At 41.6% G+C, this 22,132-nt stretch overlaps 1 protein-coding gene across 7 annotated transcripts in view; it reads right to left on the bottom strand.

The window, feature by feature from the left end:
- RALGPS2 (Ral GEF with PH domain and SH3 binding motif 2) overlaps positions 1 to 3,193 on the bottom strand; it is a 128,440-nt gene extending 125,247 nt beyond the window's left edge. For 2 of the 7 annotated variants that reach the window (XM_069789679.1, XM_069789675.1), the window contains exon 1: positions 2,419 to 2,528. The gene's annotated coding sequence lies outside the window, so the exon portion shown is untranslated. Of the gene's footprint in view, positions 1 to 2,350; positions 2,372 to 2,418; positions 2,793 to 3,008 lie in introns of those variants that run through there. The other 5 variants (XM_069789673.1, XM_069789674.1, XM_069789682.1 and 2 more) reach the window with 4 other exon arrangements.
- Positions 3,194 to 22,132: the final 18,939 nt, after the last annotated feature.

Here is a 22,132-nt window from a genome sequence, read left to right as displayed (position 1 = left end):
TCATCAATTCAAATCTTTTAATATTCAAAGACATGTCAAGCAGAACATTAGCATACTAAGACTTCATTAGCCTTCTGAAGTCTTAAAGGCATTTATTACAAACACAGCCAATTTAAAAATCAAGTTTACACAAGTAACTGAAGTTAAAGAGTTAGCCCTGTATCTTCATCCTTGTTCACTGGTGCTGAGCAGAAACAAGAGAATCAAGATCAATAAAACATCTAAACATTGGTATTTTCAATCTACACAGTCACGAGCAAGATACAACTGTGGAATGGAAAAGATCCCACCAAAAATTCTGCACAAAGGCAGATTTCAGAGGAAAAAAAAAAAAACAACTTGACAGTAAACAGGATAACCTCATAAGAAGGTTGGGGGGTGGGTTTTTTTCATTAAACTGAGGAATCAAACATTTCTCATCAAAATCCAGCAAAATAAAACTACAAGGTAAAATATTTCACAAGGGGGCTAACAGACTCCAAGTGACTTGCTGTGCAACTTCCACATGTATTTGCAAGTGACTGCTCATCCCCCATCTCAGCCATTCCACACTAGCATTTCAGTGCAGAATACATCTCCAGCTTTGTTGGGAGGAATATTTAATTTCAGACTAGCAGGAGTGCTTCTTTACATACAGTCCAAACGCTAAATACAGATGTCACCAGAGGGCACTGTTTCAATTTAAGTGACCTAGCTTTAGCAAACTTCTGAGCAAGACCGCAGACAATCCACATGCAGCAATATGCAGACGCTGTACAGAGCAGTAATAGTTTTGCTTCTGCGAGAGATTTCCCTTAAAAAAACCCAAACAAATAACAAAACCACAAAACATAAATGGAATTTAATTATTTATCCCAGAAATGTGAAATATATTTCAGAGTAACCAGAGGCACTGCTAGTAAAGATCACGAGCAATTATCAACTTCTGTACTATGCTATACTATGGTACGTGATGGTACCAATTCACTCAAGCAGTTTTGGCACCTGTGTGGATCATATCAATTTACAGAAACAGGGCCTGAGCCAGTACAGCTCATGTTGAGGTGCCTGTGGAAGTCTCCTAGCTATATTATCATAGATACAAACCTTACGATAATACATGAAAAAATGCACCTATGTTGTCAAGAGAAAGCTCTGGGGAACAATATATTTTTCCACTTCTCACTGTTCTGTATTTGACGTTAAGAGTGTCAAAAATTAAACCATTTGCAGGAAGATAATACAACAGTATCAGCAGCATCAGTAGTTTTCAACCTTTGATCCATATATTATTTCTAATGGCCTGTTGAGACCTAATAAAGATTAAAAAAACCAAACTGGTGAGTTGAAGTTCATGAAACAAAAACATGCATAACCACTAAAAACACAACAGGTCTATATATCAAAAAAGGTCACAAATGACTGTTTGATGCAAATAGAAAGTTAAGCCCATTTTGCTTACAAACAAAACACCACCACAATACTACTAAAATCAAGTCAGCTGCAAAGGCAGGCAGCGATAAGAAAAAAAATAATCATTGTGCATCCTATGACATCTTCCAGTCTCAAGAGAAACTCAAAAACCCTAGGCCTACAAAACATTTAATTGCCTGCTTATCCACCTATCCCATTTGAAAAGAAAGAGCCTCCATCCCTTCTAGCTATCTGTGATAGCAAAGCTCCTTAGTTTAGCATAGGAACAGAAGGGGGGCTGGGAATAAGACCTCTACAAAGGCACCTTTTATCAGTACAGGGATCTCTCAAATAGATAAACATACCCACAGAATTTCAGCAGGCCAGTAGCTACTATTAAAAGCACAGGGACAAGTTACTTCAATCTATTACCTATCATCACCACTCATTTTGGTTTAAAATATAGCTATACAACTGCTTTTCCAGCATCTGCTGCCAGGAAAGAAAGATGCCAAACACTCCTGATGTCAAATAAACAGCATCTATTCGTCCACCCTCTAAAGCAGATCCCTGTCTACCACAAGGCAACACACTCTTGGTCCTCTGAATTTACCCCCTTTTAAATAAAAAAAGAAACACTATGCCGTGTTGATACCCTCAACACACCTCCCACCCCCGCCCGTGTCCCGCACCCAGCCCGGGGTCGTGCTGCCCCGCACCTCATGTCACGGTAACTTGGCCCCACTCAAGGGGAAGGTGTCCCAGCCCCCCCCCGGGGAAGGGCTGACTGGATAGCGGTATCACACAGCTACAGACACCACGCCACCCCCCTCCGCCCCGGCCCGCCCTCAGGCCCCACCGCGGCGCACAGCCCGGTGACCCACGCGGGAACACGGCTCTGCCCATCCACGCACGCACAAACAACCCCCTCGCCCGGTGTGCGGCTGCTCCCCCGTACCCCCGAGGCCTCTCTAGACACCGAAGGGGGGGGCAGTTCCCCCCGCCCCAAGCCATCCAGGCCACAACCTGCTCTCCGGCCCCTCACGCAGGTAACAGCGGGGGGGAATAAACGACTGGAGGCGCGCTCCGGGCTCGCTCCACAGCCACGCATCCCACCATCTTGCAGCAAGGCCGGGGGAGAGCGGGGGGGGGGGGGGGGCGCGGGCAGCGCCGTCGCCCTACACACGCACACACCCCGCACACACTGACAGGGGAGAGGGCGCTGCTGAGCCGCGGGCCCGGTCCGCGGGCGACGGTGCCCCGTTCCCCACCGCCACGGCCGCCGCCCCCCCGCGGCGCCCGTGTGAGGAGGCGGGCGACAGGTGGGCGGCGGAGCCGCTCGGCTCCGTGAAGAGCCGGCCCGCGGCGGGGTGGCGGGTGGGGGCCGGGACCCTCCCCGGATCTGGGAGGGGACCGCGCGCCTCCAATCCCCGGCCGGCAGCCCTTCAGGGCCCGGCGTGCCAGCCGGGGTTAAGCCTCCTTTCTCTCCTCCTCCAAGGAGCCGGACAATAAGCCCCGCCGCGGCTCCCCGCGGAGGCGGGCGCCGGCCGACGCGGCTCCCTCCTCCGCCTCTTCCTCCTCCTCCTCCTCCTCCTCCCCGCGACAGCCCGGCTCACCTGCGAGGGGGTGGGGGGGATGGACGAGCGGGGGCGGGCGAGGACAGGGAAGCCGCTCCGGCTGCTGGAGGGGCTGCCGGGCTCCCCTCCGCCCGCGGTCGCCTCACCGCCTCCGGGCTGCGCTGGTGCGGGGGAGCCGGCGGCAGCGCCGCCACACACACACACACATACACGCACGCGGGGGGGAGGGGGGGGGGCGCCCGCCGCCACCACCCGCGCATGCGCGCCGAGCCCCCCCTTGGCCCGCCTCCTCCAGTGTGGCGGAGCGCCAGTGCTGGGCGCGGACTGCGCAGGCGCCGCGTAAAACGGTGTGCTGGGCCGGGCGCGCGCCTCCCCTTCACCAGGCGCCCGGCGGCCGCCGAGGCGCGCGCGCCCGCGAGAGCTGCGGAGGGGGGCGTGCCCCAACGCCCGCGCGGGTTGCCATAGCGACGAGGGGGGCGCTCAGGGCGGCCTCGCTCCGAGGAGCCTCCTTCCCTCCCTCCCTCCCCTCATCCCGGCGCCAGGGGACAGCGCTGCCGCCTCAGCGGGCTCCGGCCCCTCACGGGGCCTCTCGGGCGCGGGCGGCCCCGCCGCGCCCTCACCGCTCCGGCTCACCGCCCCCCCTGCTGCCGCCGCCGCTTCCCCAAGGGCTGGGTGCGGGTGGCACCCGTGCACCCCCACCGCCGGTGGAAACGAGGGGGAATGGGAGGCACGGAAAGACGAAGAGCTCCCCGGGAGGCGCCGCTCCTCTCCGTTGGAAGGACAACTGGGGCGAGGAAAGGGACTGGCTCAAAAAAAGGAAAAAAAAAAAAGCATTACAGTGCTAAGAAATCCATTCAGTTGGAAGGAACGCAGTGCAAGGACTTTCTAGATTTTTCTCTGCTCCCACAATCGTTGGGAAATGGTTAGCTTACAAGAGGAAAGCAAGGCCTTCGAGGTGTTTGCATCATTGCAGGAGTGAAAGCTGTCAGAAAACCACCAGATTTTGCAAGAATTGTCATAGTCGCAGGAGTTGGCAATGCAGCTGTCGTGGAGACAGGACTTGGCATTGCCCGCTTTTCCATTTACGCCCTCTGCCAGGGAGGCTCCAGCCTGAGTGAGTTATTACAATAATTAATAGCTAGCATTTATACATATTCAGAATGTTTCGCAAACAATACCTAATCTCATTAACTTGTGAATTGACTTGTTTTCATCCTGTCATGGAATTAAGATATGGAATTTCCTGTCATGGAATTAAGATAGTTACTACTTCCTTCACATCCTTGGGAGATGCAGCCAGTAATTTGTTCGTGTACTGGATAACCCATTGCTGCTGTCCAATATATAGCTACCTGCTACGCATTTTTAATGCAGTATATAGCCACCTGCTATGCATAGTGTCTGATTTTTAGTAGAGTTGCAGACTGCTGAGAATATACCACCAGGATCCAAACCATATTATTTGAAAGGCCCAGGTTAAACCAGTACAGCAGGCTGGAAAGACAATACTAGCTCTTAAAACCATGGAAATAAGGCAGGAAGGATTTGAGAAACTGTAGGCACAAGTCTGACAGTAAAGCAGAAAGGCATTACCTTTAAGTACAGTGTCATTTTCCCAATTTTAATAAAGCTTTGTGCCTAGAAAGAGAACATTCTTTCCTCTTGTTTTTTTTTTTTACCACAGTAATCCAGCATAGTGTCAAACTCATTCTGAACCAGGATAAATGAAAGGAAAATACAATGCCAAATGCCATCCTTCTGCAAGGTTTTCAGCAGGTGAGTCAGTGAAAGGAAAGAATGCTTCACCACATTTGGAACCACAACAACTTTTGAAAAAAAAAAAGGGGAAGTAAAGACACCTCAGAGAGGGGAAGCAAAGGTAAATTTTTCATAAGCTATTCTTCACTAAAGCAGGAGACAAACTACTTTATCTCATAAAACAAGCTTCTCAGCATTAGTTAAGTACTCTAGGGGTTATAGGGGATATAGGGGTTAGGTGACAAACTTTGAAAGGCATTTTACAATTGTCTCATTACGTGGTTCCAGAAAAACTACATAGCAGGCTGTGAGGAAGAAGCAATGTCATGGACCAAAAACTAAGGGAGGTGAAACAGGAGAACACAGTCATTCATAATCATGGTGAAAAGTCAAACAAGTAAGGTGCTTTTAAGGTTTTGTTGTAAATAATCTAGAAAAATAATCTAGGAAAAGGACTGTACAGAAGAGACAACATTTGTAGAGGACGCAAAATTACTCACAATTGTGGGGCAGATTGTGAAGATACTTGGAGTGACCCAGCTGTGTAGGAAGACAATACAACAACATTCAGTATTGATAAATAGTCATCAATACAACGTAGTACATACTGGAGGAAAGAAATCTGGCTATACATTTTAGAGGGGTCTAAAACAAAGGTAATAGTTTAAGAAATATGCAGGCATCCTAGGCAGTAGTTCAGTAGAAATCTGTCCTTAGTATATGAACAGTCATGCATGCAACATGTCAAGATATGAAATGGAGAAAACCAGAAAATGTTGGCTGTCTTGCCATCATTTCATATGAAAAAGACTTTTAAGGAATGAGTGGGAAGGAGAATGTACGTTAGACTGTGAAACTGAAATGCCCTATTCCACTGTGCTGAAGTGGAAAATGATTAAGTGCTGAAATGCCACAGTTTTACACTGGTGCCCCATCTTTAGTTGCTTTTCACCTATGATACCTAAATCTTTTCCAAGATACCACCTTCCAATATTCAGATGCCCACTCAATATACATAGCTGATGTTCCTCATTATTTTATAGGTACAAATTTTCCATATTATACTAAATATTCTTTTTAAATTCATTATTAGTTGAATATTGCAGCTGTGCTGTTAAATATTCAAATCACAGGAAGCATCAAAAAGAGAGGAAATGACTAGATGAAAATATGTGGCAAAATAGTTAGTTATAATGAAGAAAGCTGCTGTCAAAAGTAACAGGAAACCACTGTCACTTGTGACTGGCACATTGCAAGGGAATGGGTGCAGAGGGCCAAACCTGAACAACCATGGTTACGCGAATCATTCCAGATGAACGTGGCTGGAAAATCTTACAGTCAACAGGACATCACGTTTGCCATCACCACTTTCACCTGAGAGAACAAATTTAGAAACGGTATTTGTCTGGCCAACCTGCAGGTAAGTATTCTTCTGAGTGATTATTTACTATGGATCTCAGAAGTTATTTTTCAGACATACTTATCCCAAATTTTAGTAGCAACGATTATTTGTATAATTCACTGCTCAACAAAGAAGCTACACTTCTCTGCAAGAGTGTAACTAGCTTCACCATACATAGAAAACACTCAAACTATATAGGATATAACATTGCCTTTTCAAAGCAACGGCTTGCATCTTCAACATTATCTACCTACTGAGAGGATGGAAATTTATTTGTATATTTCTAATTTCACAGATCAAAAACATTTTTCTGTTAGGCAACATAAAATGTATATGCTTCCATACACAAACTGCAATATGTTTGCAGGAGCAGCTATAATGAAATGTTGAGACTGCAATCCAAAGCACTTGCTATTGTAAAATCTAAGTCTATAAAAATGCCAGCAGAGTACAGTCACTGTTGATTATACTTTCCTTAACAGAAGATAGCATAAGCATTTTAGATTAAAAAAATCGTAATGTAAATTACTTTAATGCAATCAGCTTTGCCCGTGTAGACTACAATACAAATTATTATAAAAATTTTAAGGAAAAAAGAGAAATATTATTTGATTATGACTGAACATATCATGCTGCATACAAAGCTCTGCGATTAAAACTATACATTAATATAAAAACAAATTAATTTTGTTGCCTTTCAGCCAAGCTGCCTGAGTACTGCAGAAAAGATACTTCTTAATCTTGTTTTGGTAACTAATGATTTGAAGGAGTATAGCTTACATTTTGGCACCTAGTTAGCACTTCATTAATTACTAATCACTTGGCACTAAGTAAAGTTCTTCTAACATTGCCTGAATCTAGAAACAGTTATTATCATAAAAAGTCATTAGTTAAAATCAGTTTAGTATGAGATGTCCCAACTGGATAGCTGCTAAAGCATATAGTTCCCTAAGGAATAAGAATATAGTAGAAAATATTTTATTTATATAACCTGCAAGAGGTATTTTCTATTCTTACTCTTTGACTAAGTTATTCTGTGAGTCTAGCTGCACCCAATTCACACAGTACCTCAGGGCGAGAGATGCTAAAGAAATGTAAAATACTGCTAAATTTACTTGTCAATTTATGAGAATAAAATTGTATCTTTTTTGTGGAAACTGTGTAATCATATCTCAAGACTGCATCACAGCGCTGAAACACTGTTGTGGTACCTGCCACCTTAATTTTGTTATTTCCCAATTTTGGAGTGCTTACCTATATGGGTCTGACTTTATAAATGCAGTGCTTTACATTGTGCAATTAATATCAGGGTTCTGGTAAGGTAAGTAGTAAGTAGTCTGTGACATTTACACCTACATATTCCTACTTTTTTGATCTGTGGTCCTCTGTGGTGTCCTGGCCTTTGTTATAGGTAAAATAGGAGTCAGAACCGGATAAATATAACATTGCTGTAACTATCACCATCTTCCTCCTTCCTTTTGGAGGATGTTTATGCTTAATACGTAAGACACACATACCATCGTCTACTCTTTAATGAGGAGGATGAGCTTCCTGCTTCAGTCATAACAAAATGGAATTTTCAGTTGGTTCAGTTAAACTTGAAACTAAGCATAAAAAATACTCTAATGGATAAAAATGTCCATACCAGAGAAATCTGCTTCAAATAGACACTAGACACCTTGCATGTTTAGAGTTTACAGTTGGAGGAGGAAAATGTTACGAAGAATGCTGTACTGAAGAGCCAATGTATGCTTCACAGCTGCTCTAATTGAACACGTTCAACTGATGTGCTAATATTTGCTCCTAAAGGTATTGTGATTAATGCTAGAACACCTCCTTAGGTATACATGTCTACTTGTTTCTCAGTTCCAGCAATAATGGAATTGGGATAATAATGGGATGAGTTGGAATTGTAACAACATAATAGCAGTCTGAACTGGTTCTGGGTTTTTCTTAATATTTTTAAGATCACAACTTTTTTAAAGAGTGTATCCAAGCAGCAGCTTCTGAATTCACCCAAACATACATGTAAGTATATCTATATATACATAAACTAAAGTGTGTGTATATATGTATGCATACATATATACACATACATATATACACACACATATATACACACACTTTATTTTATGTAAATATATAGATATACTTACATGTATACATATATGCACACACGCACACTTTAAGAGGACTTCCTCTTTAGATCTGCAAAGCATTGTTTTCCCAAGGTCAACAAAGGTTTTTCCACATGTCTCAGCAGCGAGGAAGCTGCACACAGATAATGTGTTATTTCCTCCCTGTCTCTCATGCAACCTACGGATTTTTCCACGGGAAGATAATACTGCTATTTAGTGTGTTGCCTTCCTACGCTCCAGATGTACGAAAGTCAGAAACATGCTTTATGTTAGAGCCCTAAGAGGAGCTGTTCGCAACAGGGACAATGCTGATGATAGTGCCGGGGAGGGAGCTGGAGGCAAAGAACGGATTGGCAGCACGGAGGCTGAATACAGATGTCCTCCTTTTTCTGCTTTCCTAGTACCCCTGTACATCACAGGAGACAGTACATCATTAGAGACAGTACTTGTAAACTGCGTAATAGAAAGCAAACACCATTTTTTATGTTGTATAAATATCTATCTACACATTTTCCATAAAGAATGGAGATGCTGGCATGCCTACATGATTTATGCACAGTATGGAAGTAGCACAAACATGATGATTTACAATGGGTTTTAATGACCATCTGAAAGGGAAAGATCCCAAATATGGACAACAGCAACTGTTAATTGAAACTAGTAATATTTCATCTATGTAAACAAAGTAATGATCATGTCTGCCACAAGACTTCAAGAGATTTATCTTCCAGGCTCCCTAATATGGTTACATCTGTCCCCTGCTTAAATCCTATGTTCTTGCCATCTGCTCCAACACACTTTTTTCAGCCTCAAGCAGTGATTAAACAGCTATTTGGAGACGAAAAAAAGTCTTTCTCAATTTTTGAGCAAAATGTTTAACAACTGGAAAAAAGTTAAAAAAACAGAACCACACCCCCCTTGGCTCTCCATTGTTTCTGTGATAGGAAATGTTACTAGTGAAATGCTCAACTTAAGTTTCCAGGCATCTTTACATTTGACCATACAACAGGGAACATTGCACCCACAGATTCAATGTAGTTTCATTATAGAGTGTAATAAATTGGGAGCAGATTAAGTTAATGCCATTCAGTTAATCAGTCAAATTGTCATTAAGAGGTAAAGTTATATGGGCAAATCAGGAAGCGTTCTGCTTTAAAAGAAGAAGGAAACTTCCTAGAATTCTTTAGTTGTGCCATGGGAAGCCCAGCCAGTTATACTCCTCTGAGATGTGCTGCGTACTTAACTCTCCATGTCCAGACATGGAGGAGGGGGAAGGACAGAGCCATAGCTCACTTTCTTTTCTGTATGAGGAGAACCAAAAAAGAGCAATTTTGCAGATCCTGTGCTCCTGCCTTCCAGGCAAGACTACAGCCTTGCCTGGTCCTCATGTGGGTCATATTAATTAGGGAAGCACTTTACTCTGCATCCATCATCCACTGGAGTTACAGAATGGTCAGTCACAATCCATCTCTTAGTGGTTATTGGGAGCCTTGAAATCCTTGACAGGTATTAGAGATGTACTGAGCATCTTGTTACAGCAGAGGAACAATGCAATGATAATACTGTCATAAACATACCAAAAAAATTACCTCATCCCTTCTCTAGGAGTTTCCTCAATTAATTTTTTTTAGATTGTTTCTTCCTCCTGTGTAGAAGAAATTATGGATTTCAACTCATCATTCCCCTGAGCTTCATAGGAAGTAACTGGACTCGGTACCTATGCTTTTTAGTCTTTGCTTTTTTGGCTGGTTTACTATGCTTCTGCTATCCCCTGCAATTATAATTGCTACTGCTTGCAAAGATGGGAAAAGAGAATTTTGTGCACTGTTTGTAAAACACTGTGAAGTATTTTCAGAAATAATGCAGAACAAAGCAAATCCATGATGTCTTTTTTATCCACAGCTAATAATCTTTGTTTGAAAAATCTAAGAGTATAACATCTGCTAGTATAAATAGGTGCAGATCCCACGAAGGCCTTGCCATCCATTATGGAAGAGCTTTGCTATGAAGGATGTGGATAGTCAGACAGCTCAGCTTTAAATTTAATAAATACCATTGCTTAAATTACTAAAATAGATAAAATACATTGTTTTATAGCCAGTATTTTCAGAGACATTTATATGAATGTCTTGGGAATACTTTGGGGATAAGCAGAGCAGCAAGCTGTCGTCTGTTGTAGTTTATACGTCTTGCTCTGTAAGTCTTACCTGCTGGTAATCTCTTTGGTTGTAAAATGTAAAATGGCTTGTCTGGAGCTGGAGTTAGATGGAATAAGTACTCTGATGCTATGTGACATACCTGCTTAAATGAAAATTAGGAAGCCAAGTTATAATATAGTTTTAGTTACTCATTTTCAAGTGAACCAAAAAGATAGAGATGTCTCAGGTACTCCATGTTTTCCAGCTACTGCATTTTTTCCTGTGTACCACAAGCATTATCAGGATGATTGAGTTCAGTTACAGAGACAGGACATGCAGAAAATGCTGAATGTTAGGATGTAGCAAACACTATTCAAGATCATTTACATTACAAGAAAAAGCCAAAATGTAGGGTTCAGCGTTCGGAAGATCTTGCGATGTCACGGAAAGTTAGAGGGTTAGTCGCAGCCTTATGATGTGTCTGTAATCCCACCTACCCTTGTTAGTATAAAAGGAATTGACTGCGCAATAAAAGGCGGAAGTTGGCGCTCACACTGTGTGTGTTATCTGTCTCTTTCCCTGGTCTGGGGGGTGATCAGTGATCTAATCGTGGCACCTTGATATGCGGCGAGCGCTACACCAAAACAATGTTTAGAAAAACATCTACATAAGGTTTCAATATTCTCTACTAGAACTGAGAAACCCAGGTATGAAATTAGTCCAGGTTTCTAGATCCAAATTCTCTCTTAAGCTGTGAAACAGTCTTCATACCAATATAAATATTATGGGGAATGTAGAGACTTTTCAAAATTTCTTTTTAAACAGAAAAGATAATCATGATATTTTCACTGCCTTATAATATCCGTGCTGAAAAACCACTTTAGCTTTCATCAGAATAGCTTCTGTTAAATGAAAAAAAAGAAAAAAAACCCAATAAATATATTTTTAAAGTAAATATGAAGTCAGTCTGTATGGAGGCAAGGACTGTTTCTTGAGAAAAATCATCTGACACGGAGCACTTGGACCGGAAGGTCTAGTGTTTATAAATGTGTCTCAGCTGGAGATGGCTGCTGAACTTCTGAAATTTTGAAGAGATTTTTCTTGTATACTCTGGAAAGGCTTCAAAGGACACTCAGCAAGCAAATTCCAAAAAATACAATGGGTGTATTTTAGCCAGTGTTCACCTAAACTTCTACTGCAGTCTGATTTATTCGGTGGCCAAAACTGACATCTATAAGCTAATTTTCATTTGCATATCATCCTTTCCCACTGATATGCTTGGGAAGTTGTCATTTAACGATTGAAATCTGTGTCTTACAAATCTAAACCAGATGCATGCTAAATATGTGTGAGGATGAAGTCTCTGTTTCCAGAGTTTTCTTTTATTTTTCAAAAGAGGAGCCATATGTCATGAGGATAAGGAACCCAATCCATGATACTATTTTATAAAGAGAGTTTCTGACTGTTAGGATTAAGTTTGTGGTTAATACTTTCTATAAATATGTAGTGGTAAATTCTAAAAAGGTAAAAACGTTAGAAGTAAACATTGTACACTGCTAAAACGTAAAAGTTTATTCTTTTACAGTGTCCTTTCCAGCTACTGCTGTATACCACATAATATCAGAAAAAATGAATACTTGAGACTCAGAGGAGTATTACACCTTGAAAAATTACATATCCATTATAAATTATCCTTTGAGAGTTGCATGAGAAAATACTTTACCACCAATTATTCTAACATAATGTAGAATTGGAGTATTTAATTCTATACTACAGTGTATGACATCACTTTTGCCAACACACTATCTGAACACTTCTCAGAACATTACAAACAGCAACTAAGATTGGACAGATTTATTGTCTTGTCCTCTCCCTGGAGAAGTGTAAATAAGCTACCTTGTTTTGCTACACTTTGTGTTTTAGATATATCTTCAGATACTTTTAGTCTTTGCTAGAGAAGATAAAATTGAAGAGGTACATATTGAACTGGAGTCAGAAATCAGAGAATTTCCCAATGGTCTTTAATTCTTACTGGGATCCTTTCTCAGGTCTCACCCTGGCTGTCTCCTGCATAGATGAAATGTACCTAGATAGCAGAAAGCGCCTTTGTGTCTAATGAGTGTGCTACATTTTGCTTCCAGGACTGCTGTTCTCATACAGAAATACTGAGCTTAGATCACTGAGTGACCTCAGCTAAGGACTAACATTTTGAACATGATGTAATATTCTGCAGAAAGGCAATGCAGAGAAAGTTTGATGTCCTCCTCATTGCTTACTTTGCCCATGTCATGTCTCTTTTTTTTTTTTTTTTTTTTACATAGTTGGTATTTAAGAGCCACTATTCATTACAATGTTGCTTGTCATAAGTAACAATCCCCATTCTCTCAGCCTGATAATTTACAAGATAAGTTCAAGATCTCCCTTTCAGGAAGAAGGCTGCCAGAATTGAATGCATGTTATACTTGGGATTCCCAGATAGCTATACAGGTATGATAATTTGTGAACCCCAGATAGCATTTAGATACCACTTAGCCAGTGGGGTTAGAAATAGCTGGGTAAAGAGGTGAGGTTTGCGACTGTCCATGCAGGTCAAGGCATGATGTTGAGGATAAAAAGAGGTACCAGAAAACAGTGCGAGAGGCAAGACAGGTGTACTACTTTGGTGACTGTGTTTGTCTAATGATAGGGGAATAAAGATGAAGGAATGGGAGCTGCCTTCACCTCCATGGAAAATACTACAGTTGCTGACACCAGCACAATCATGACTTCTGCATACTATCCAAGTGAACTGAATTTGGGAACCTCTGTCTAAATCAGCTGCAGCTTAGGTGGGTTTTATGGAGATAAGAGAAATATGATGAAATACAGAATTGGTGGCAGGAGCAGATTTTAGAAGATGGACTTAAAATCAAGCAATTTGCTCAATTATGGGCATATTCCAATAAAAGTGGAATAGGATACTAGCACTATATAACTAAACAAAGCATATGGAAAACACAGAAAATATGATAGTACTTTGAGCAATAGATCCTTAGCTTAATTACTATTTTGCATTTTGGCTTCTGGCTTTAAAAATACATAAAAAATAAAAGAGGATGAGGAAGAAGACCCTAAAAGAACCACAAGAGAGGACTGTAAAACAAGAGCAACTAAAAATAGTGTGTCTAAGTGCTTTGATCTTCAGATGAGAATTAGAGACAAATTTCCCGTCTGCATTATCATCATCATCCAGTGAAACCAGTAGGCCAATGCATTCGTAGGTACATAAGTTTATAGACAGTGACAGCTTCTACTCCAAAGATCAAAAAGTGCACAATGTTTTCAACAGCACACAATATCACAGATCTCCTGTAGCAGCATAGTGGCCTTGCTGAGAGAAGAGGGGGCACCAAGGCCTTCAGGCAGAATTTACTCCCCCGCCTGGCACACCATCACAATTCCCTCAGTCACGGCTGTGTTCTCCCAGCTCCAGCTTTGCTCTGCTCTCTGCAGGTAAGCATGGGAGCACAGCTCCCAGCATGACCTCTGCTTCTGTGGTAGCTTCCCAACTTGACTGAGGCTGAGACCATCAGCTGGGTGAAAACTTCTGTCCTACCTCTTGGGAAGAGAGGGGCCAGGCAGTGCAAGTCCTAAGGAAACTTCTCTACATCTTTACACAGCAGGGAGGCTTCCTGAAGCTAGGAAGCAAATGAAACACATCTTACACGCTGTCACATACCATGAGAAAGAGAAAACACCTTGTCAAATGAAGAGACAATAGAAGTTTGCATTAACTCTCTTTAGATGCGTATTAATGCAAAGTACTACTTTGGCTCTGGAACTCTGTGCTAGAGAACAAATAGTACAGCAAATGAAACATAGGAGATTTTTTTTAAGGATTGGGCATGTACACGTATAATAGCAACATGCTGATAGGGAGAACAACTGCAAGCATTGGTGTCAGTGATGCTTCACAGCATAAACTGATCACTGTACTGGAGAAATATCTCTCCTTTATCTATTTTGCATAAAGCTTAGGTACATTATGCCTTCTGCTGTAGCATTTAATATAGGCTACTGTTGGAGGCAGAGAAGATCCTCAAGACTAACAGTCCTTGGTTCTATTATTTGGGGTTTTTTATTACCGGTTATTTATAATATATTATTAAAAAGTCAGACTGTACCAACTTTGTTTTGAGGCAGAGGGAACAAGCATGTGGATATGTGAAATTTATGTCACTGTGTATTTGAAAAAAGAACATTAAGAAAGGATCTTCAGAAAAAGGTCTTCTGTTTCTCCCTTGTATCCTCTAATCCCATTTGAGTTTAGTGTTTATGGTTTGGATTCATACAGGTAGAAAACATCTTTCAAGACTTTTCCATTTCAATCAAATAAATTTCTTCTGTGGGTTTCTTTCTATTAAGTAACTGGAGACAGGTATTAAAACCAATTGTTGCAAAATGAGCCATGAGAAAAGGCAGCTAGTTGGATGGATGCTTATATGGCAGGAGGTTTGAAGTATACTGACAAGATATTACCTAGTTTACAGCTCTTATCTGTCAAAAGCAGCAGAACAGAATGAGGGCAATTAGACTTACCAAGCTGGTCTACAGACCTGTAAGAATAAAGGGAATAAAAATGCCAGTGTGCAATAAGGCAGGCAACACTTGCAAAACAATAACAGAATCTGCATAATAGCTGAAGAAACATCCTTAGGAAAAAAAAAATTAACTTCATACTTCCATTTCTATTAGGAAAGATGTAATGGGAGAGAACCACCAGCAGCTGTGTGGAATAGAGTTAGCTTTTCAGGAAAATACACAGGGCCAGATCTTGCCTCCTACTTCTTCACAGGTTTTCTGCTCTTCAGGCCCATGGAAATACGCCAGGAAAAATTAATTGGCAGAGGACCATATTATCTCTTCTGCACAGTTCCCATGTAGTGTCTCAGAGAAAGACCACGCAGCTAGGGAGCTGGCTGGAAAAGCTGCCTGCCTGGGGAAAGCTGTCCTTGACTCCCACAGATCCCAGAGGATATGCCAGATTTCTTTTTTGTTGATCTGAGACGATCTCAAGAATTCTGTCACTGAGATTTCCTTCTAAGATGAAAAGCAGGGGCTGATTTGGGTGTCAGGGTTTTTACATACTGTGGAAGTTCTGGGCAGAAAGATGAATGCTGATATAATGACAGCTTGCTTAAACTGAGAAGTACTGATGGGTCACTGATTGAATGCTAGGTCACTAAGTCTGCAGCTGCCTCAGAAATATTGTAGAAAAGGATTTGATCTTGGAAGAAGAAAACAGGGACAGTATAAAGTCCTGGCTTGTTCCCACACAACCCACCCCCTTCCCCTACCACTTACCCCTCCCCTACCTTTCATTTTAGGAGTTTTCCAGGCTCTTGGTACCCAGGGAGGAGGAACGATGTCTTTAAAAGTAGCTGATCCCCTGCTTTAATATATTATGAACATAAAGCTATGATCCAGCCTGCTGATTTACAGAAGAAATATCAAACAACCAACCTTCATTTCAGTTTCCCATTAAGTAATGCACATCCTTCTCCTTCTTGTCCAGTGGAAAATCCCATGAAGGAGGAAAAAGACATTCTGGAGTTCACATTGATAAATTACTTAAAGTGCCTCTCCAGTTGGGGTCTGCAAGGCATGTGGAAAGGTCATAGCCTTCGTGTCCTCGGGGGAATTCTGCATCACTTCCATTAAGTGTCATTGGAGTCCTCTCCCCTCCTCCATCATTTCCTGCTCCCTTTGCTGTCTCTACCGCTCCTGCAGCAGGGCTCACTAAGAAACTGTTCTGCTGCTAGCTCCCTCCCATACGGCTATGCACTAATTCCCCTTCCCACACACATTCATGCAGAGAGGGGAGAAACTATAGATATGGAAGAAATGCTTCACTGAGCAGCAGTGTCTGCTATCCAGATGATGCCTGGCAATTAAAAGGTGCGAAAAAAATCACGCTAAACAGTATTGCTGTTTTCTTCCCTGTTCTTTGGAACATCTGCAGAGCTCCCAAATATCCTGAATTTGCAAAGAAAGATTTTGGGGGGGGGAGTCTTAGAATTGGGAGACAGCTTGCAATCACCTTTCCTCTCCACTTACAATGTCAAGGTATTTACCACAGGATTTTTAATTATTATTTTTGCTCCCTTGTCTATTCTGTTTGGTCAAAAGAAAAATCAACCCTGGAACTAACTGAAGAGCAAGAGAAGTTAGAAAAAAAAAATCATTGAAATTAAATGAGGTTTGGGAGACTAACTTTTTGAAAAAGCTCAGCTCCTGTCTATTTACATTTAAGCTTTTTTTTAATTTTTTTTGCATCCTAAGAAGGCACGTCAAGAAACATACCATTTGTCAGGTGCTTGCAATAGCAGGCTGTCAGCTCACTGCCTAGCAACTCACTCACACTGCGTAGGGATATCCTGGCATTACATACACTGTCATGTCTCATTGCCTAATGCTTGCCTTGATGCTGTCTCACTTGCTAACAGCGTGTTACATCAGGTTCCTCGCTTGGGAAATGCCAAGCTGCCCTTCTGTGTCATCTGGCCCAGTGAGCTCACCTCATGACACCAATAGGAAAAGCAATATAATGGTTTATCTAGGTAGCAGATTTTCTATACTACAGAAGTCACAATGTATTTACACAGAATTTTATGTTAAGTAGAAACTCAGCATCGGTGTAGCATGAACATCAGGCTCCTTGAAATATCAGTAGGCATTTTACAACTTACTTCTCAAAACCAGTTAATGACTCCCTGTAAAAGAAAGCTATAGTCTTTAATCTAGGAAAAAACCCCAAGCATATAAATAAAGCCCTTTTACTTTACCCACACAACAGCAGCTTGGTAGTGTGATTTGGTGATTAAATGAGGTGAGTAACATTTAGACTCAAGAGCTCCTGGGTAGGAAATCTGAGGTTCCAGTCTCATCAGTGACAGCAAGTCACATAGGGGATTTGGGGCCTCAAATGACTGTCAGATGCTATTGATTGTCATCTTGCAGGTCATGGCTTCCCCCTGCCAGGGCATTCTGTTCTCCAGAACCTCTGTTGTAATATAGTGGAACAGGAGGGACAAAACTGAGGATCAGAATCCTGTATTATTAAAAACCTTCAAGAACTTGTAAAAAAACCTTGACTTGAACTCAGTTAAATAACAGCCAGATCTCAGAGGTCGCAAGAATGCCAATTTTACAGGTGAAGATCTTTGAAAAACTCACTGTGCTGTTTTCAACACAGCTGTGTTAGGGCCTTTTATTCCCAGAATACAAGCATCTCAGTGAGATTTGTAACTGTGACAAACAGCTAATGCTTTTTTACTTAGGTCAAGAGTTTTGAGCCACAGGCTTTAATATAATACTGAAGAGATGACTTTAGTAAAAAGCGTACTAAGTAAAATAGAGGTCTTCTCTCAACTGCCTCTTTCACCAAACATAAAAATCAAGAAATATACTCTAAGCTTGCGGATTTTATGTATGCATACAACTTGGAATAGTCTCAGTGCATGTACATTTTTAATTGACTACACATTTCTATATAACTGTATGGGAAACAGACAAAAATACAGAACCTTTCAGAAATGCAAGTCAATGCAGACCGTACTAGGGGTGGCATTGCTTACAAAAAGATGGAAAATAAAAGCTCCAGTTAAATAAGCCTGAGGGAAAAAAGCATCACAGAGAGTTAAAAATGATAAATTATTATGGAGGTAGAGTAGTCCTGATACACAGGAGGTGAGTCCATTCAGAGCTGAAGGGCCTAGCAATCCCTGAAACCTCTCTGCTGTTCACCTCAGTCACAAGCACAGTGGTCTTGCTGTTACGGCACAACTGGCTCCACACAGATACTAGGCAAAAGAGGCAAACTGATTTAGTTAATGCCCGCAAAGTTCCGTACAGGACCCTCAGACGTGATCAATAACTTTTCATCAATAAAAAAATTAAAACTCCTCACAAGGAACACATGAAATAATTCTCAGTGATTTTTCTGCTAGTTTGTGCACCAGGAACAGTATCAGGAGTGATCAGGACATAAAGTGTCTCTGACCAAGAGACAAATCTTGCACATCAGAGCAGAAGACTGTCTGAAATAAGTTCCTCCATTGTGGCTAACATACTGTATACTGCAATGGCACATGGAAAGCTAGATAATTTTTAGGAAGCCAAAATTTATAGAATCTTAATTAGAAGGAATCTTCCTCCCCATTAATTCTTTTGGAATTGCCCAAATATGTACGTAAATTCTTATTTATTATCTCAATAAGCTGTCTTTAATACAAATATTCTGATGAATGCCATGTGCACAAATAGGTTCTCCATGGGAAGATTCTGTTATTGATAATTAAAACTTTTGTATTAATCAATACAGTAGAACAAGTTAGTGTAAGGTGGTTTAATCTAATCCATTTCATTAAAGTTTGTAACAAGGCAAGCGCATGCACTTGGGTAGTTACCATGTCTTAGCTGAGGCTATGGTAACAGTTTAGAAAAAATACTAACAGGACCCTTGTGAGTATAACTCTGGAAATCAATACCCTAATTCTGTTAGAAAATGTACATTAATACCTTCTAACAGAAAAATAAAGCCAGTTAATATAAGAATTCTCATTTTTAAACAAAGAAGAAACTTGCTATGATGCTATTTTTATCAGCATGACCCTTCATTTGCTTCAGGAAGGTTTCGGTAAGAACCAAAACTCTGTCAGAAATGCATACATTAAAACATTTGATATACTTGACACATTAGCAGCTCTGTAAACCTTAACTTCTGCATCACTTTCCTGAAGCCTACTTATCCCAGAGTATGTTAAAAGCATTTGAAGGGATGCAGGAAATTATTACAGTAAGCGCGATTCTTGCGCTTAACTATATACTAAATGTAGTAGTGCATGTTTTATAGTCTTTGGAGTGTGCTGCATTTAATACTACAGTTATTTACCTGTTTTTTTACTGCAATACTTCTAGTTCTAGACAGAAACTAATGTTAATCATTGCTTCTTTCTCTCAATACGTTGTAAGTACATTCAGATAGATGGCAATTGTATGGTATGTATTGTGGCACTGCTGGAAGACACAGGTGGACATACACATCACCATTTGCCTCTCACTCTGTAAGCCATCGCCAACATGTTATTTTTTATCAGCTTTATTTTCAACTAGGGATTCAGTGGTACAAATGAGGGAGGCAGACATACTTGAAACACTCAAATAAAAGCTGAAGAATTATCCATGAAAATGTATAACATTTGCCAGAAAATAAATGTAGACAGTACTTGGAGTCCAAACAACAAAACAGATCATTGTGCTGACCCAATTAATTTTCCAATTTCGTAAAAGTTTATAGTTTTTGAGCTTGTTATTTAAAGAGGCCTACAGAGTTGGTGCGTCTCAAATCGGACCCAGCAACTGCATTTCAGTGGGCAGCCCATCACGCCATCCCTTCAGTCTCCCTCTCCTCTCCACTCAGAGAAGCGGGCTGGGCATTGAGGAAGAATTTTCCGCCTCAGAACCCTTTGGCATCACAGTGCCTTGCTGCTGAGCAAAATCAGAGCACAGCAAAGTCCAGCGGCAGCTCAGTGTGCTTGTCTAGACACCCCAGGCTCATCACCCAGACCCTGCCATGCTGCCCAGTCTGTCCCCCCAGAGAACAGATAGGGCCTCTCAGCGATTAGTTGATTCCTTGTGTCCCAGACAGCAGATGGGACCCAAGGAGCAAATTAAAGTTGTTTTAGCTGCAGCGGTCGCAGGGGATCTGCAGAACGCAGCAGCGCTCCAGCCATGCCCTTTTCACTGCCTGCCCTTTCCTGTGTCAGAGAAGAAATTAGGGTAATTCCCAGCTGTCTACACAGCTGTCCCCTTTCCAGAGCTCTCCTGACACCTGGGAAATCCTTCTGCAGCCAAACAGCTTTAGCACTGCTTGGCTTTGTCCTGTAATACTAGAGGGTCTCAGGGCAGGATTACCCCTGCTGAGCTCTACTCCCCACACGTCATCTTTGCATGTGGCTAGCTGCTAGCCTGGCTGAAGTGGAAATGGAAAACATCTACACATGCTGACAAAGAATCAAGGCTGGGATGTCTGCTGTGGTCTGGGCAGCAGTGTGACTCTACTTGTGACTGGCAGAGGAATAACAGCCCAGGCCTGCGCTAAAATGCTGTGCTGGTGTGTAAGAGATCAGACAAAGCTTTATTCCTGAGCACAGGCTAATGTGTAAACACCAAGCTTCGGAAGCGAGTCTGGGCTTAAATGCAGGCCCAGACCTGCGCTTGGCAGACTGTAAACCCAGCTACGTGACTTCAGCAGGGTCAGGATGTGGCCATTTTACAGGGCCACAAAAAGCCCTGTAAAAGTACCTGGCAACCTCTGGCTTCTTATTTTAGTGTTACCAAAAAGAAAGAGGCAATACCTGTCTTTGATGGCTTTTGCAGCTTTTGTTTTGTGAAGCTATAAACTTTTCCAAGATTTCCACAAAAGGGTATCAGGAAAGAGGAATACAAATATTCTCAAACCATGCAACAGGGAGGACCCATACTCCCTGCAGTTTTACCAAGTAAGCTCACAACTGAAGTCTAGCGCTCTTGCCTACTCCTTGCTAACACAGCTAACAGTTAAAATTGGAAAGAATTTCCTACTGGTTTTATCTTCGAAACTCTGAGTCCTCACATAGGTTACTATGCTTCATCTAGCTCAGGTTTCAGAGATAATTGACTTAAAGGTTTCCCAGGATCCATTCAGCTCTTGAAGAATCCATGCAATTGGGACTACACCATGTTTAACTTAGAGGGAAGGGTACAGAGTGGATTTTATACTATGTGGGTCACTCCTGTGAGTTTTCCAGTTTGGGTTAACCCAGATTTCGATGATTGCTTGCTTGTTATAGAGAAAAGTGCAATCATGAATAATAGTAACAAAAAGTTCTTTTAGCTGATTTCACCTGTATTTTTAAATAAAAATAAAAGCTTCACAAAGTTCAGATCCAAATAGCTGGAATCTATAAAGACAGAAAAATATCAAAGCATCTCTAAACCTGATCCAGAAGTGGTCTTCCCTGGAGCTTTGTCCGTGACCACTTGGCTCAAAATTATGACAGGTGGTGGATCTGATGGCTTCTGACAGTGGACAATCTCTAACTCTTAGAAGCACAAGGATTTCTTAATTACACAAATCTTTTTTTGAAAAATAAAGTATGAATGTCTTAAAAGTTAGATGAAACAAAGCAATGAAGAAGGAAATACAGAATCATAACACAGCAAGATTAGGCCTTCAGATGATCTTAAAGCTGTATGGTAATAACAAGGGCTTTAACCCAGCTATATCGTACTAGCCCCTTTTAAACTCTGCTACGCAACTGCAGTTACAAATTGCCTTAGAAGATGTGCTGATGCTCAAGGAACAAATCGGAGGTTTGATTTGCAAAAAAGATATTTGTTTGGCTAGTTCTGTATTTGCCATGCACTCTAATCTGGACCCCTTGCTTACAGGAGATAAAAATAATTTCAGGTAAAAGTTGCATAACCCAAAAAAGTCTGTGTTTGTATAGAGGAATTATCAGTTCATGAATGTGAAGTGAAATTAACAATTTGTCTTCGTTATTTGCTGGAGTTTTCACATTTTAAAACACGTGAACAGAGCGCGCTTGTTTATCCAACCTGAGGTAACACCAGCAGTCACCTCCTCAGTGTAAGAGGTCTAAACTGCTGGCTGCATCCCCTTTATGTGACAGAGGGAAGTCTGAC

Source organism: Haliaeetus albicilla, chromosome 8 (genome assembly GCF_947461875.1).
Source record: "Haliaeetus albicilla chromosome 8, bHalAlb1.1, whole genome shotgun sequence".
NCBI classification, from domain to species: Eukaryota; Metazoa; Chordata; class Aves; order Accipitriformes; family Accipitridae; genus Haliaeetus; species Haliaeetus albicilla.
This window is presented reverse-complemented; position numbering and strand designations above follow the sequence as displayed.